Here is a 14053-nt window from a genome sequence, read left to right as displayed (position 1 = left end):
CTGGCAACAGTGTGCTGGATGGAGTTGGGAGAAAGCGGGAGCAAGACACAAGAGATAAGAAGATTCAGACTTAAAATGAGAATCCTGGACTGGAGAGGAGTTCACCACCTGCAGTCCCCTTGTTTATAGATTTGGGTCGAGGCCTAGGATGTTGAGGTGACTTCCTCAGTGTGACACAGAGGCTAGTGAAGGAACTGGGTAGAGCCAGAATACTTAAAATTAGACTCCCAATCAGTGTTCTTTTTTCTTAATTTGAGATTTAATTGAAATGTCTACCTGGCTAATTCTTTCATGCCATAGTTTAGATGTTACTTCTTTTAGAAAGCCTCTGTGGTCCCTGGGTTTAAGTTATTTCCTCTGTATGTGCTTTCATAAGACCCTACACTTTGCCCACCATAGCATCTCCCCTGCTATGTTGCAATTGCTTAATGGTTGGTCACTCCTTTGGACTGTGAACTTCCCCATGACAGGACCAGTTCCTGTCTTGTTCACTGTTTGTTTCCGAGGGCCTGATATAGTATCTTTCACAGAGAAAGTGCTCTGAATGACTGACTAGCTGAAAGGATCCTATATAATAAAAGCCTAATATGCAAATCGACCGAACTGCAGAATGACCAGTCGCTATGATGCGCACTGACCACCAGGGGGCAGACGCTTAATGCAGGAGCTGCCCCAGCCTGCAGGCCCCAGGCCAGCCAAGGTGGGTGCCAGCGGGGGCCTCCTGATCGCCCCGCCGGTTGTCCCACAGATTGGTCCTGATTGCCGGCCAGGCCTAGGGATCCTACCTGTGCATGAATTTTGTGCACCGGGCCTCTAGTAGATTCATGTAGGAGGGAGAGAAGTGGAGAGATGAGTGGGGAAGAGAGAGAAAAAGAAACAAGTAGAGAAGGAGGGAGTAAAGGAGAGAGGAAGGAAGGAAGGAAAGGAGAAACAAAGATTTAGAAATAAAAATAACTAATTTAGAGTTATTACAAAAGAACCTTGTTTTCAACTAGGCTTTTAATGTGTCTTTCCATAAAGCCCATTAATATTGATTTAATATGATGTTGGCATAATGACCTTTGAAAGTCATATATGATGCAAATCATATTGCTCATGACTAGGTCCTGTCTCCTCGTAAAATGAGTAAAAAATTTCAAGTTAGTAAGGGAAATTATGACAAATCTAAGGATCAAATAAACTTACTTGCTACCTGTTAAATAGACATTTAAAAAAACAAAACAGGAGAGAAACATAGAAAGGAGGAGGAGAGACACAGAGAAACATCGATCTCACACGGACATCATCCCACGTGCACCGAGATGCAACCGCAGAAAAATATGGCTCAGGAGACTAACCAGACCCCAGGGCCCATGCTGTGTAGTACAGGATGTGGCTTTTATGGGAATCCTAGGGCAAATGGAATGTGTTCTGTTTGCTACAAAGAGCATCTTCAGAGGCAGCAGAATAGTGGCAGAATGAACCCAATGGGGACAGCTAGTGGTAGCAACAGTCCTACCTCAGATTCTGCATCTGTGCAAAGAGAAGACGCTAGTTTAAACAACTGTGAAGGTACTGCTGGCAGCACATCTGAAAAATCAAGAAATGTGCCTGTGGCTGCCTTGCCTGTAACTCAGCAAATGACAGAAATGAGCATTTCAAGAGAGGACAAAATAACTACCCCGAAAACAGAGGTCTGAGCCAGTTGTTACTCAGCCCAGTTCATCAGTTTCTCAACCCAATACTTTTCAAAGTGAAGAAAAAGCTCCTGAGTTACCCAAACCAAAGAATAATAGATGTTTCATGTGCAGAAAGAAAGTTGGCCTTACAGGGTTTGACTGCCGGTGTGGAAATTTGTTTTGTGGACTTCACCGTTACTCTGACAAGCACAACTGTCCATATGATTACAAAGCAGAAGCTGCAGCAAAAATCAGAAAAGAGAATCCAGTTGTTGTGGCTGAAAAAATCCAGAGAATATAAGTTACTACTTGTGAAGAGACTGAAACTTTGTTTTTATTTTAATATATCGTAGGAAAACATTAAAGAGCAGATGCATGGCCATTTTCCTTTGATGTTTTCCAGAGTTTTACTTTATACTACTTGTCTTTCTTATAATTGATATTTTAGGATGTTTGGGTGTTTGTTACAGGCAGAATTGGATAGATACAGCCGTACAAAATGTATATGTCCTCCCTTGAATAAAATTGGATGGAAATCTGAAAACAAAAACAAAAACACAACAACAAAAAACAACACCCACATTGATAGTGCATCAACAAAAGGAAATTAAACACATTCTCATATCTTCTGTCTGTAATTTAAATGCTGTGGGAAAAATTTCATCCCGAAATGAGTTTTTCACATGCTGCCATCGGATCTTGAGGATGTTTATGAGTCTGATGGAATTGTCAGGCACATTCTAAAGCAAAATTTATGACTACATTAGCTCATAAAGTTTCTAGAAACAAGGATTTTCTGAACAGAACATTTTTATTGCAAGATTTAATAATCAAATTTAAGATGTCAGCTTGAAACCTATTCTTTATATGAAAAAAATTCAACCATTTTACCTTCAGTGTTCCTATCAATGATGCAGATAAGTATGTAAATGGATAGTAATATCTGATTAGTTAACATTAAATGAAGTTATTGAATTTGCCAAATAAAAGTAATTCAAATAACCAGAATTGATTTAAGGAGTTCATCAAAGTTCTTGCAACTTACATCTCAGCAAGAAGTACCTTTTTGTTGAGCAAATGACAAGTTATATATACAGGCAGGCAAGAGCTAGGTATATAGTTAGAGAAAGCCTGGTGCAGCTGTGCCTGGGGAAGTAGGATGGGACCAGAGCATTCATGGCTTCATAAACCATGTGAGAGGATTCTGCCCTTATTCTAAGGGAGTAGAAATCCTCTGAAGGATTTTAGAGGAGGGTGGATGGAGAAGGCATTAAAAGCGGAGGAGAGTGACTGAAGTAAACAGCCCAGGGTGATATGATATAATAGAGCTGCTTCAATGCTGTCTTGACCCCAGCGGTCAGTCAGTGTCCTTTCTGGAGCAGTTGATTAAATCCATACCACCAAACTTTTCCTTTACTGGGCTCTCACACTCTGGACCACTATTCACCTGCTCTAATCACCACAGGCCCAGATACCAGACAACCAGCCACAGGCCCCGTGCCCCAGAACCTATGGAAATTATTCAAACTAGCCAACCCTAAGCTGGTTTACACTGTCATACTCACTCCTTCCTGTGGAAACCACAGTAAAGGCTCCTGCCCACAGTCCCCCTCTTCCCACTGCCTCAGTGGTTCCCTGTGTGGCCCCTGTGGTGTGACATGTACTCCCGCTCTTGGGAACTGTGAGTAGAATAAACTCTTCTCAATGGCAGATCTGTTGGCCTTATCTAAATAATAACAAAACTTATTAATACTGGACTAAGTTGATGATGAAGACAGCAAGAAGTTGGCGAAGGCAGCGATATTTATGAGGTAACATCCACAGTATTCTAGGATGAGAAATGTCTATTCAAGCCTTTTGCCCATGTTTAAAAGCAGGTTTTTTGAATTCTAGGTCCCTATTGAGGATGAGAGAAAAGTAGGTGATGAAAAAGACTCCTAGATTTCTTCTGGCTGGTGTGACAGGGGCCATTCCTCACTACTGAGCAAACTGGGAGAGGCCCTGGTTGTGGGATGGAGTCTTGAGTTCAGATTGGGGCACACTGATATTAGGGTAACTTTGAGATATTCAAGGGGAAATGGCAAGGAGATAGTCGGCTGTTCAGTTTAGGACTGGTGACTGCATCTGTTGGGAAAGAAGGACTTTTGAATAATAGACTTCAAAATATCTCAGCAAGTGAGAATTATAGGTGGTAGAAATCGCCAAACATGGCAGTCCTTTTATGAGGAATACTTCCTGCAGGGAATGTGACCTGAGGCAAGAGACGACTGAGCAGGAGGAATAAATATGAACAAAGGTACAGAAGTAAAATGTGTTTTGCAAATTAGGACAACAGTGAATAGTCCAGCTTAATGAAAGCAGACAGTTTGTAAGAGGAGGAGTGGAGTTAGGTGTAGCGTACTACCCAGATACTGAATTATCCTGCCCTTGAAGGCCTGGAAGGTAAGGAGGTTATTAAGTGCCAGTAGTCCTCTGACACTTCATTAAGAGAATTAAATCGTGTTTTTCTTGTTCAGGCTTTTCTGTCTTTTAGAATAGATGTTCCTGCAGGACAGAGAGTCTCCTTTGCCTGCTGATTCTGCTCAGCCAGTGTAGAGAGTATTAATGTTTCAGGCTCAAAAGAAGCTTCTCCAAACATTATCCTGTTAATGGTTATTTCAGTCAGCTATCAAAGATTTATTATAAGTCTACTGTGTGCCCAAATCACAGGCCCCAGTCCATGATCCCATGGAAATTACAGATTTGTTGGGGAGATAGACTTATACTTACACAGTGATTTAAAAAGAGAGATGTGGAATCTAAAAATTAATGCCAAGAAGAATATGTCATGAAATAGTTCTATATTTGTCCTTAAACATTTTTACTGTGTATTTCTTTTTAATTGTGGTAAAATACACATAAACTTTGCCATCTACACCCATTAAACAGTAACTCCCCAATGTCCTCTCCCTTTCCAGCTCCTGCAAAACCCATTCTATTTTCTGTCCCTATGAATTTGGCGACTCTAGGTACCTCATATAAGTGACTGGCTTATTTCACTAAGCATAATGTCCTCAGGGTCTATACAGGTTGTAGTATGTATCAGAATTTTCTTCTTCTTTTTAAAAAGTGAATAATATTCAAAGATATATATATATATATATATATATATATAATCTACCACATTTTGCTTAATCATTTATCTATTGATGATCACTTGGGTTGCTTCCATCTTTTAGCTTTGTAAATAATGCTGCTGTGAACATGGACATACAGATATCTCTTTAAGATCCTACTTTCAATTCTTTTGGTTACATAGCCAGAAGTGGAATTGCTGGACAATGTGGTAATTTTATTTTGAATATTTTGAGGAACCACTATACTGTTTTTTACATAGTGACATTTTACATTTCCACCAACAATGCATAATAGTTATAATTTCTTCACATCCTCTGCAAACACGTTTTATTAATAGTTGTCAATTATTGAGTGTGAGGTGGCATTTCATTGTGGTTTTGATTTGCATTTTCTTAATAATTAGTGAATTAATTGAGTATCTTTTCCTGCTCTTTTTGGCACATGTATATCTTTTTTAGAGAAATGTCAATTGAAGACTTTTGCCCATTTCTAAAAGCAGGTTTAATTTTGTTGCCTCTGCTTTTGGTGGCATATTCAAGAAAGAAACCATTGCCAAATTCATTGTTATGAATATTTTCCTCTTTGTTTTCTTTTAGACGTTTCATAGTTTTAGCTCTTATTATGCTTAGGTCTTTTTTTCATCTTGAGTTACTTTTTGTGTATGGGATAAGGTAAGGGTCTACCTTCCTTCTTTTTCATTTGTATATACACATTTTCCAGCATCATTTGTTGAAAGACAGTCCTTTCTCTATTGAATGGTCATAGCACCCTTATTGGATGATCATATGTATGATCATATATGTACAAGTTTTTGTGGGGGTTTTTTTCTGGGTTCTCTATTCAGAATTTTTTTTCCCCTTGGCTCTCTATTGCATTGGTTTCTTGCCTATCTTTATGCCAGTACCACACTCTTTTGATTACCATAGCTTTGTAATAAGTTTTGAACTCAGAAAATATGAGACCTCCAACATTGTTCTTTTTTTCCCAAGATTGTTTGGGCTATTTGAGATCTCTTGAGATTCCATATGTATTTTAGGATGGATTTTCCTATTTCTGCAAAATTCTGCTTTGGGATTTTGATAGGGATTCCATTAAATCTTCAGATGGTATTGACATCTTAACCAGTATTAAGTGTTTTAATCTATGAAACTAGGCATCTTCCCACTTACTTGAGCCTTTAATTTCTTTCAGCAATGTTTTTTAGTTTTTAATGTACACAAGATTTTTTTTGTCTCCTTAAGTTAATTCCTAAGTATTTTATTCTTTTCGATGCTATTGTAAACGGAATCTGTTTTATTCTTAAATATTTTGTCATTAATTTAGAAGTAGTATCTCACATTTCATGGTTAGGAAGTTTTCTCCCCCAAACCAGCCTGTTTTGGTGTTCTTTTCTCTCCATTTTTATTTGGTATTTACTAAGGATTTTATCAGGAATTTTTTTTGACAATTTTAGTTTAAAGCTCTTCCAATAAAATAAATGAATCTCTTCCCAAATATACATTTATACAATATTTTGACAACCTTCTCCCTATTAATTAAGTGGTCCTGCAAACTGAATTTTTTCTTTGATCTCAAGGACCTAAGAAGTTGATGACTTTCTATATTTTATTTTTTTCAGTTTCCAGAGGCACATCTTAATATGGAAACAAATAAAAATGTGATCTGTGCCCCTAGGCTAAAAGCCATTGGTCTATAATTTATTGACTAATTCATTCAACAGCACCAACTGAATATCCATTATGTGCCAAACATTGGAAATCCATACAAAATTTCATTTCTGATAGTATCAGAGACATTTCTATCATTCCCACTGGAGCTTTATCTACACTCTGATTGTTCTGATTTTTTTAGCCTCTAAAATGACAAATTAATTTTATCATAATTACAAAAACACTAATAACTAACATTATTTAGCATTCATAATGTGTCAGGTACTAGATAAGTGCTATCCTTACAACTAACTTATTTATGACTCATATCATCCAGAGGAAACCAGGGCGGGAAGTGCTGATGGCCACATGACAGTAATTAGAGGTGCTAGGATCCAACACAGGCAGTCTCGTCCCAGAAACAGCTCTTACAAAATAGACAAGTGATGAATCAAATTATGGGATATCTTTTTAATATGAAATCATATGTGTAATATATATTCAATACTGCATGTACAAAATCTATATATATATATAAAAGCCTAAGTGACAGTTACAACCGGTTGACCGAACGACCGGTCACTATAACGCTCACTGACCACCAGGGGGCAGACGCTCAATGCAGGAGCTTCCCTCTGGTGGTCAGTGCGCTCCCACAGCCAACCTCCCACAGCCGGCCAACTTCCCACCGTCTCCCCCTACCCCCTGGCCAGCCAACCTTCTGTGGTCCCTCCCCCCAGCCGGCTGGCCCTGATTGGCCCCGATAGCTAGCCAGGCCAAGGAACCCCACCCATGCACGAATTTGTGCACCGGGCCTCTAGTTTAATATAAAAGACTAGAGGCTCGGTGCACAGATTTGTGCACTGGTGGGGGACGTGGCCTGCAGGGACTGGCCTGCTGTGGGAGCACCACTCATCCCAGTCAGCCAAGCAGCGCTCCCACTGTGGGAGCACACTGATTACCAGGGGACAGCTCCTGTGTTGAGCGTCTGCCCCCTGATGGGCAGTGCGTGTCTTAGCAACTGGTTGACCGGTCATTCTGGTTGTTCCACCGTTCGGTTGCTGGGCTTTCATGTATATAGATTATATGTAAAATAAGATCTCAATTATATGTTATCTATATAAGAAAACTAAAGGAAATATGAAGGTGTACACCCTCAGCAAGTATTTTAGAGGTTTGGGCGTTTTTCTTCTAAAGTATGGATGTGTTTTTATTTTTAGAATGTGTTTTATTTTTAGAAAAAGAATTTTTAAAATAAGCACTTGAAATTAATCTCCATGCTGGGAGTGGCATAGGAGCAAGGAAAGTCACTGACCTAGGGAGAGTGTAGAAAACGTTATTTTATCTTTTTAAAATAAAATCTGTATTTTGAACATGTGTGTTTAATGATTTTGGCTACTTTTGTCTTTGTAAATGGGATTTGAACAATAGGGAACTATAAGCCTTGTGCTTGGCATTTGTGAAAGGAGGATATTTATCCCAATATGTTCCCCAGAAGTAACAGAGGCTCCTTTGGGCTGCTGGCATGGCTCCCCAGTTTCTCAGGGCTGGTTGCTTTTATATCCTTTAACTGTGGTCACCTTCAAGGACATACGTCATAAAATCCCAGTTGAGACGAGGTTTGAGCCAAACTTACAAAGACATGAGACTGAGCAGGTACCTGTAGAAAATAGTTTAGGGAATTGAAAGGTAAGCCTCAACATATGCATTGAGGAACGTGACAAACAGAGAAAAAGCCCCCTGTGATGACCAGCTTCATCTCGTTTTAGTGGATGTTTGCTTATTAGATAAGGACACATGTTTCACTGGACATGATCTCCCACTTTCTATAGGAGGTTGCTCCCAGCCTCCTCTTTGGCACTGGCACATGTCATCTTTTATTGTACTACTGTTTTTGTTTTATTGGCAGCGTACTCACTGAGGAGAGGGACATAAATGTTTTCGGATTCCATTAAGGTCTAGCAAGGGGCAAGAAAAGAAGGGAAAGAGGAAAGGAAGAAGGCACGATCCCACGGGAAGCAGCCTCTGTATGCCAATCACTCATCTTCAGTTTCAGTTTCTTTTGCCTCCACCCCACCCTGATGATTTTCTGGCAAAGCTCAGCTCTGCCATAGTTTGCAAACAAAATCCAGGATGTTCAGTTAAACTTGAATTTCAGAAAAATAACAAATAATTGAATTTTAATGGCAGTATATCCCATGCAGTGTTTGGGATATACTTATACTAAAAAAAATAAAATAAACATTAAAAGTCACTATCTGGAGTTCAAAATTAAATGGGTGTCTATGTTTTAGCTGACAACTCTTTTTTAAAATTAATTAATTTATTTATTCTTTATTGATTAAAGTATTACATATGTCTCCTTTTTTCCCCATTGGCCTATCCCCAGCCACTCCCCCCCACCCCCCAGTAGCTGATGACTCTTTTAAATTTTAAAAGGATTTAAAAATATTTGAGCCAGTTGGGGAAACGGAGCTGAATTACCAGCCAGTTAGAGTCAAAGAGACTCATTGGGCTTGTCTGTGTACATTGGGCTGTGGTGTCATTGGTCCAGCACTGCAGGATGAGAGGCTGACATAACGGCTACTCACTAGTGCCTCTCAGGCAGCCCCAGTGACCAGTGAGAGGGGCTGGGGACTCCCGTTCCCTCAAGTCTGGCACACAGTAGGAGATCAATAGGTTTCAGTTTAAGCAATGGCTTCTTCCATGGTATGAAATACTTGGGTATTCCAGAGTTAATGCTGCGCCCTGATGTAAAGGGACTTCATTTTACAAGGTGAGTAATAACATCCCCGGCAAGAAAAGTGTCAGCCCATCAGCTAGGAAAATCTTCCATCCGCCTCATTAACAGTGCAGCCCTTATTGTCATTGTCTAATGATCTTGTTCCTTTCCTGCTCTTGTCTAGGACAAACTTTCTTCCTTTAAAGCTGCCTCTTACATTGTTTTCTAGTCATTTCTCTAGCAGATTAACATTAGGAAAATGTTGAGTTTTCACAATTTCATTAGTGATTAAAAGCCACCACCTCAAACATGTTAGCTCGTTATTGTTCCTTGATAAGAATAACATCCACTGCTTAGCTATGGAGATGAAAAGCCCCTCAAGTTTGCTTTATTTGGCAATCGACACCAGAAGCCTATTATTATTGTTTCTATTATTACTTTAAACTCCCAAGTGTAGAGATTTTCTTTTAGTTACACATTAAGGGGCTCTTTTGTCCTTGTGGTTGGGGTTGCTGCAGTTTGAGGCATTCATGGCTTGAGTGGGAGAGAATGTGTGTCCTAAACTACAAACCAGCGATGCAGGATCAAAGCCAGTACATACCAGTGTCTAAATTAATTTCCCATTTTGGTCCTAGATTAAACTATTGAATTTGCAGCCTTATGGATTATATTTGCTAGCTAGCGTCTCTTTTGAGCACACTGTCAAATATAAGTGGTGATAATAACAAGTTAAGAGAGGAGATGGGTACAGGAGGCCAATGAATGGCTCTCTGACAACATGGACCACTTGGCAGAGAGCCTTGCACAGGGTAAATGTGAAATTAACACGTGTTGACCTGAACTCTGTCCTCCCCTCAGTCTGACTAGGTGGGGTACCCCTTCTTCTAAGTAAGCTGTCGTTTAGCAGACTGTTATTTATGCTGTGCCATGAATTTTTGTTTTCTTTTTTGGCCTTTGAAGCTCAAGGCTGTCCTTTGGGAATATAACTCTTCATTATTTCTCATGCTACACAGCTGCTGAAACTGACTTGACTGAGTTGAATTTTTCAGATGTTTCTCATATGACTATGAAGCTTCATATGGTCTCATACATATATGCATAGACCGAGGCATTAGTATGTGTATGCAAATGTATATTTAAAATAAACTTACAAATGAATATTACATGCAGTTACCTTGCAGAATTAAATCTTTTTGAAAATTGGCACCCCATAGAATTGCATCTATTACAATTTGAAGGTAACATAGGAAAGAGTCATCTGGGCCTGTCTACTTGTACTACTTGCCCACAGTGGTCTCTAATAGGTTCATTAGGGACACTAGGTTCCTGATTTGGCAATTTTGCCTACTAAATCATTTCACCTGTCCATTATTTGCCAATAGTGAATGGGAGGCTTCTTTCTGTTCAGTAAATGTAAGTTTTTCCCCCCTCGTTTTTCTGTTCTTTCTGTATTTGACCTCAAATATGAGTGAATTGGGAATTAAATTTAAATTAGTCTAATTTTCTTTCATAGCAATAGTCTCATTATTGCATAGCCAGCACTTAGTGCCTTGACTTCGTTGCTGTTTGCTGTACAATATTCAAGTCTGTGCTCGAGTTCTTGTTGTATTTGTGACCTAGGCAGCTAACCATTTCTGCCTCCATGTGACTTGCCCTTTAAGATGTCTTATTCACTGGTAAGTTTAAAATTGGCCTTTATACATAGGAAGCTGCCCTTATTGATGACCCCAATATTTTACTCTGACGATTCTGTTATCCTTCTGCCTCTTCTGCCTTCCTTTCTTATTTAATGGGCTGTTCTTTTTTTTAACCTCTCCCATTTTCTCACTTTCCCAATCACTGCCATTACCAAACCAGAAAGAATTACCTGACTCACTCACCTATTTTTATCAATCCAAACGAAAGTACGTGCCCCCTTCTCAGGGGATGTTCTGTCCTTGTGCTTTCCTTTCCTGTTATTTTAACCCAGTCACTGATCCCAGACATTTCTAATCAACTTCTTTGGCTTTATTGTGTCTAAGTTGATTTGTCTCCATGCACGAGTGAGTGTGTCACACCTCTGCTCCTGGCAAGATTCCTGTCTAATCAGGGTTTTGCATCCCCTGTGTTCGCTCTAGGCAAGCAGAGTGCTGTCTCATTAATGTAATGCTGATGTTCCAACCCCATCTCTGTCTCTCTGTTAACGATTTTGCCCATTGTCCAATAAGCTTTCTTACTTTGAAACACTTGAAGTGTTTTTAAAAAGTGTATGGAATTAGTACTCTGAAAAACATGGAAGTATAAATGGTAATGGGTGAGGGAATGAAGAATGTATCTTATACCTTATCTGTTGCTGTTTTGCAAAGAATGAACTCATTGTCTTTCCCCCAAATTGTTCTCACATCCCCCTTCTCAAAGAACCCAAGCTGAAGACTGGATCCCCATCTCGATGCTTTCTTCTTTATTCTGTCTCTGAGTTGTAAACATTCGACCTTTCTTCTTTGCTCCTCCGTGACTGCCTTGGTTCACACCCTCACTCCCTATGCCTGGACTACTGTAATAGGCATCTAATGGTCTCTCTCATATCCTTCTTCAGCCACTCTCCATACTGTAACACGAGTGATTTTTCTAAAACTCAAGTTGGTTTGTGGTTGGTTGTTCATTGTTTGCAAGATCCATTATTAACTCCTTAACACTCCATTGCCTTGCCTTTGCCAACTTCTCTGTCCTCGTTTCACTATGTCTGCGCACATACCACACTGAAGGAATCACGGCAGGCCTCTGGGCATTGCTGTCTGTTGCTACAGGAATGTTCTTCTTTTCTGAATGTATACCAAGTGCACATCAGTGATGGGCTTACATATCTTTTTCCTGGGATGCCTTCCTTGACCCACCCAAGTAGGGTCAATCACTTGCTTCTTTGTTCTTTTTCTGTATGTTTCCCATAACTGTGTTAATGCAACTCCTCTCTAAATCTCTCTTTCCCCTTCTCTAGTGTGAGATTTTAAAGATTGGAACAATGTTTTATTTACCTTTACTTTCTGCTGGCTATGACTCAACAGTAGGTACTAAGTAAATTGTGTTAAATTAATTTGAATCAGAGAATAAAGGCATTACTGCCTTGGAAAGAGAAAAGCCATGAGTAATGTGAGTCTAGGGAAATCAATGGAAGTGACAGATTCCAATGATTCAGTGCACAGTGGAAATGATTTCATACCCGATTATTTGACAGCAGTAATCATTTGGATAAAAGCATGCATTTCCTCCCGTGTAGCCCCCATTGGAAAGATGGGCTTTGAAGAGAAAAACAGCACGAATGTGCCCTTCCTTTCTTTGAGAGAGCATTGTGCTGCTTTGATGGTTGAATTTTCCAACTGTGAGCAATAAACATCCTCCTCTTCAATGGGACTAATCATTGCTCAGACTTTTGGTGGGGCAACCTGCTGCCATCCCGCAAATGAGGCCTAGTAATGATAATACTTATTTCAAGGCTGTAAATGGGAGCCCAAAGGAAGGAAGACCCCAAGTCCTCCTGCTGGCCATAACCCATGTTATTCATGGAGGCGTTTTTATCAATGCCAATCTCGCATCCTTCCAATGAAGGGTTCTCATTATTTCATCGTTTACAAGTTAAAAGGTATATGTGTTTACAACTAGAGATTCATAAGCAGAAAAAAACATGTATATGTGCTGTATTTTCTCTCCAAATTTAGTGAAATCAATTTTGGGGAGGGTGGTTGTGGGGATCCTTCTAAGGACATTTCCGCTCCAAGAGCGATAGCCTATTTTAAAGATGTATTGAAGAGCTAATGTAATTGCCACTCTGTCACTGCCTGAAAGCTCCCATTAACTAGTGGCAGGCTTACATGAAAGGGCTGTGGCTAAAGGCCCAGCAAGTCTGGAGGACAGAGAAGGCGCGGGGGAGGCAGGCATCTTCTGGGAGGAGATGAGGTCCTGGGGCTTCCAAGGCTGGGCGCTTCTCCAAGCATTTAGACAGAAATGTTGAGTTGTGTGCGATTTGTTATTCATAAGGAATACTTATTATATCTTAGATGGGCGCAGAGATCTTAGACATAGCAGGATGGTAAAATGATCATATCATATTTGTTATTTCATTAGAGCCTTTACTCCTTACCAAGAATAGTAGCAGGCTTACATAAAAGGGCTCATTTGACCCATAGATACAGTTTAGCCAAGTGTGTGCTTCTACTAAAATGATATAAATCATCAACAAACCTCAAGAACTCTAAAGTGTATTTAAGGCAAATACAGTGAAGAACAAAATATAAAGAAATGCTAGCATATACTGGCTGCTGATTTGACTATTATTAATTGTTATTTAACGAAATCTTAGTTTTTCCTTGATCCAAAGGAAGATGTTTCATTTGGGATTATAAGCCCTTATCTTGCATTGTCTTGTATCTGTATTAATTCAGAGCCACTGTTTTTTCTTGCATCCATTAATGTGTCAGTGAGGAGTAAAAGGCCTTTGCTTAATTATTTCACGGAGGCAGTGCAGCATAAGGGTTTGAATCCTGGTTCTGCTGCTTATTAACTGAGTAATCTGCGGGGATATACCATCTCAGAGCCTCAGTGTAATCATTTGTTAAATGGAGCTAGAAAGAGCAATACCCAACTCATTGGGCTGTATGGAGGATTAAATGATACACTCATTTAAAACTTTTTTGATGCCTGGCATATCGTAGGCCCTTGATACATGTTGTCTATTATTATCTATCAAGGCTTTTCTTTCTACTCTTAATTCTTGAGCTTGCCTTTTTTTTAAATGTAGGAGATAGAAGAATAATGTGTGACTTATTTTACTCAGCTGCAAACAGCACCCAACTTCAGGATGAATTTTTGAATTACAATAATAATGATGACTAGAATCATAATAATTCACAGTTTGAGTAGTAAGGGTCCAGTGA

General features: G+C 39.5%; 1 pseudogene; it reads left to right on the top strand.

The window, feature by feature from the left end:
• The first annotated feature begins 1313 nt into the window (after window positions 1–1313).
• Window positions 1314–2049, top strand: LOC102438031 (annotated as a pseudogene).
• Window positions 2050–14053: the final 12004 nt, after the last annotated feature.

Source organism: Myotis lucifugus, unplaced genomic scaffold (genome assembly GCF_000147115.1).
Source record: "Myotis lucifugus unplaced genomic scaffold, Myoluc2.0 scaffold_212, whole genome shotgun sequence".
Classification (NCBI taxonomy): Eukaryota; Metazoa; Chordata; class Mammalia; order Chiroptera; family Vespertilionidae; genus Myotis; species Myotis lucifugus.
Note: the sequence above shows the minus strand (reverse complement) of the source record. Positions and strands in the feature narration are given on the sequence as shown.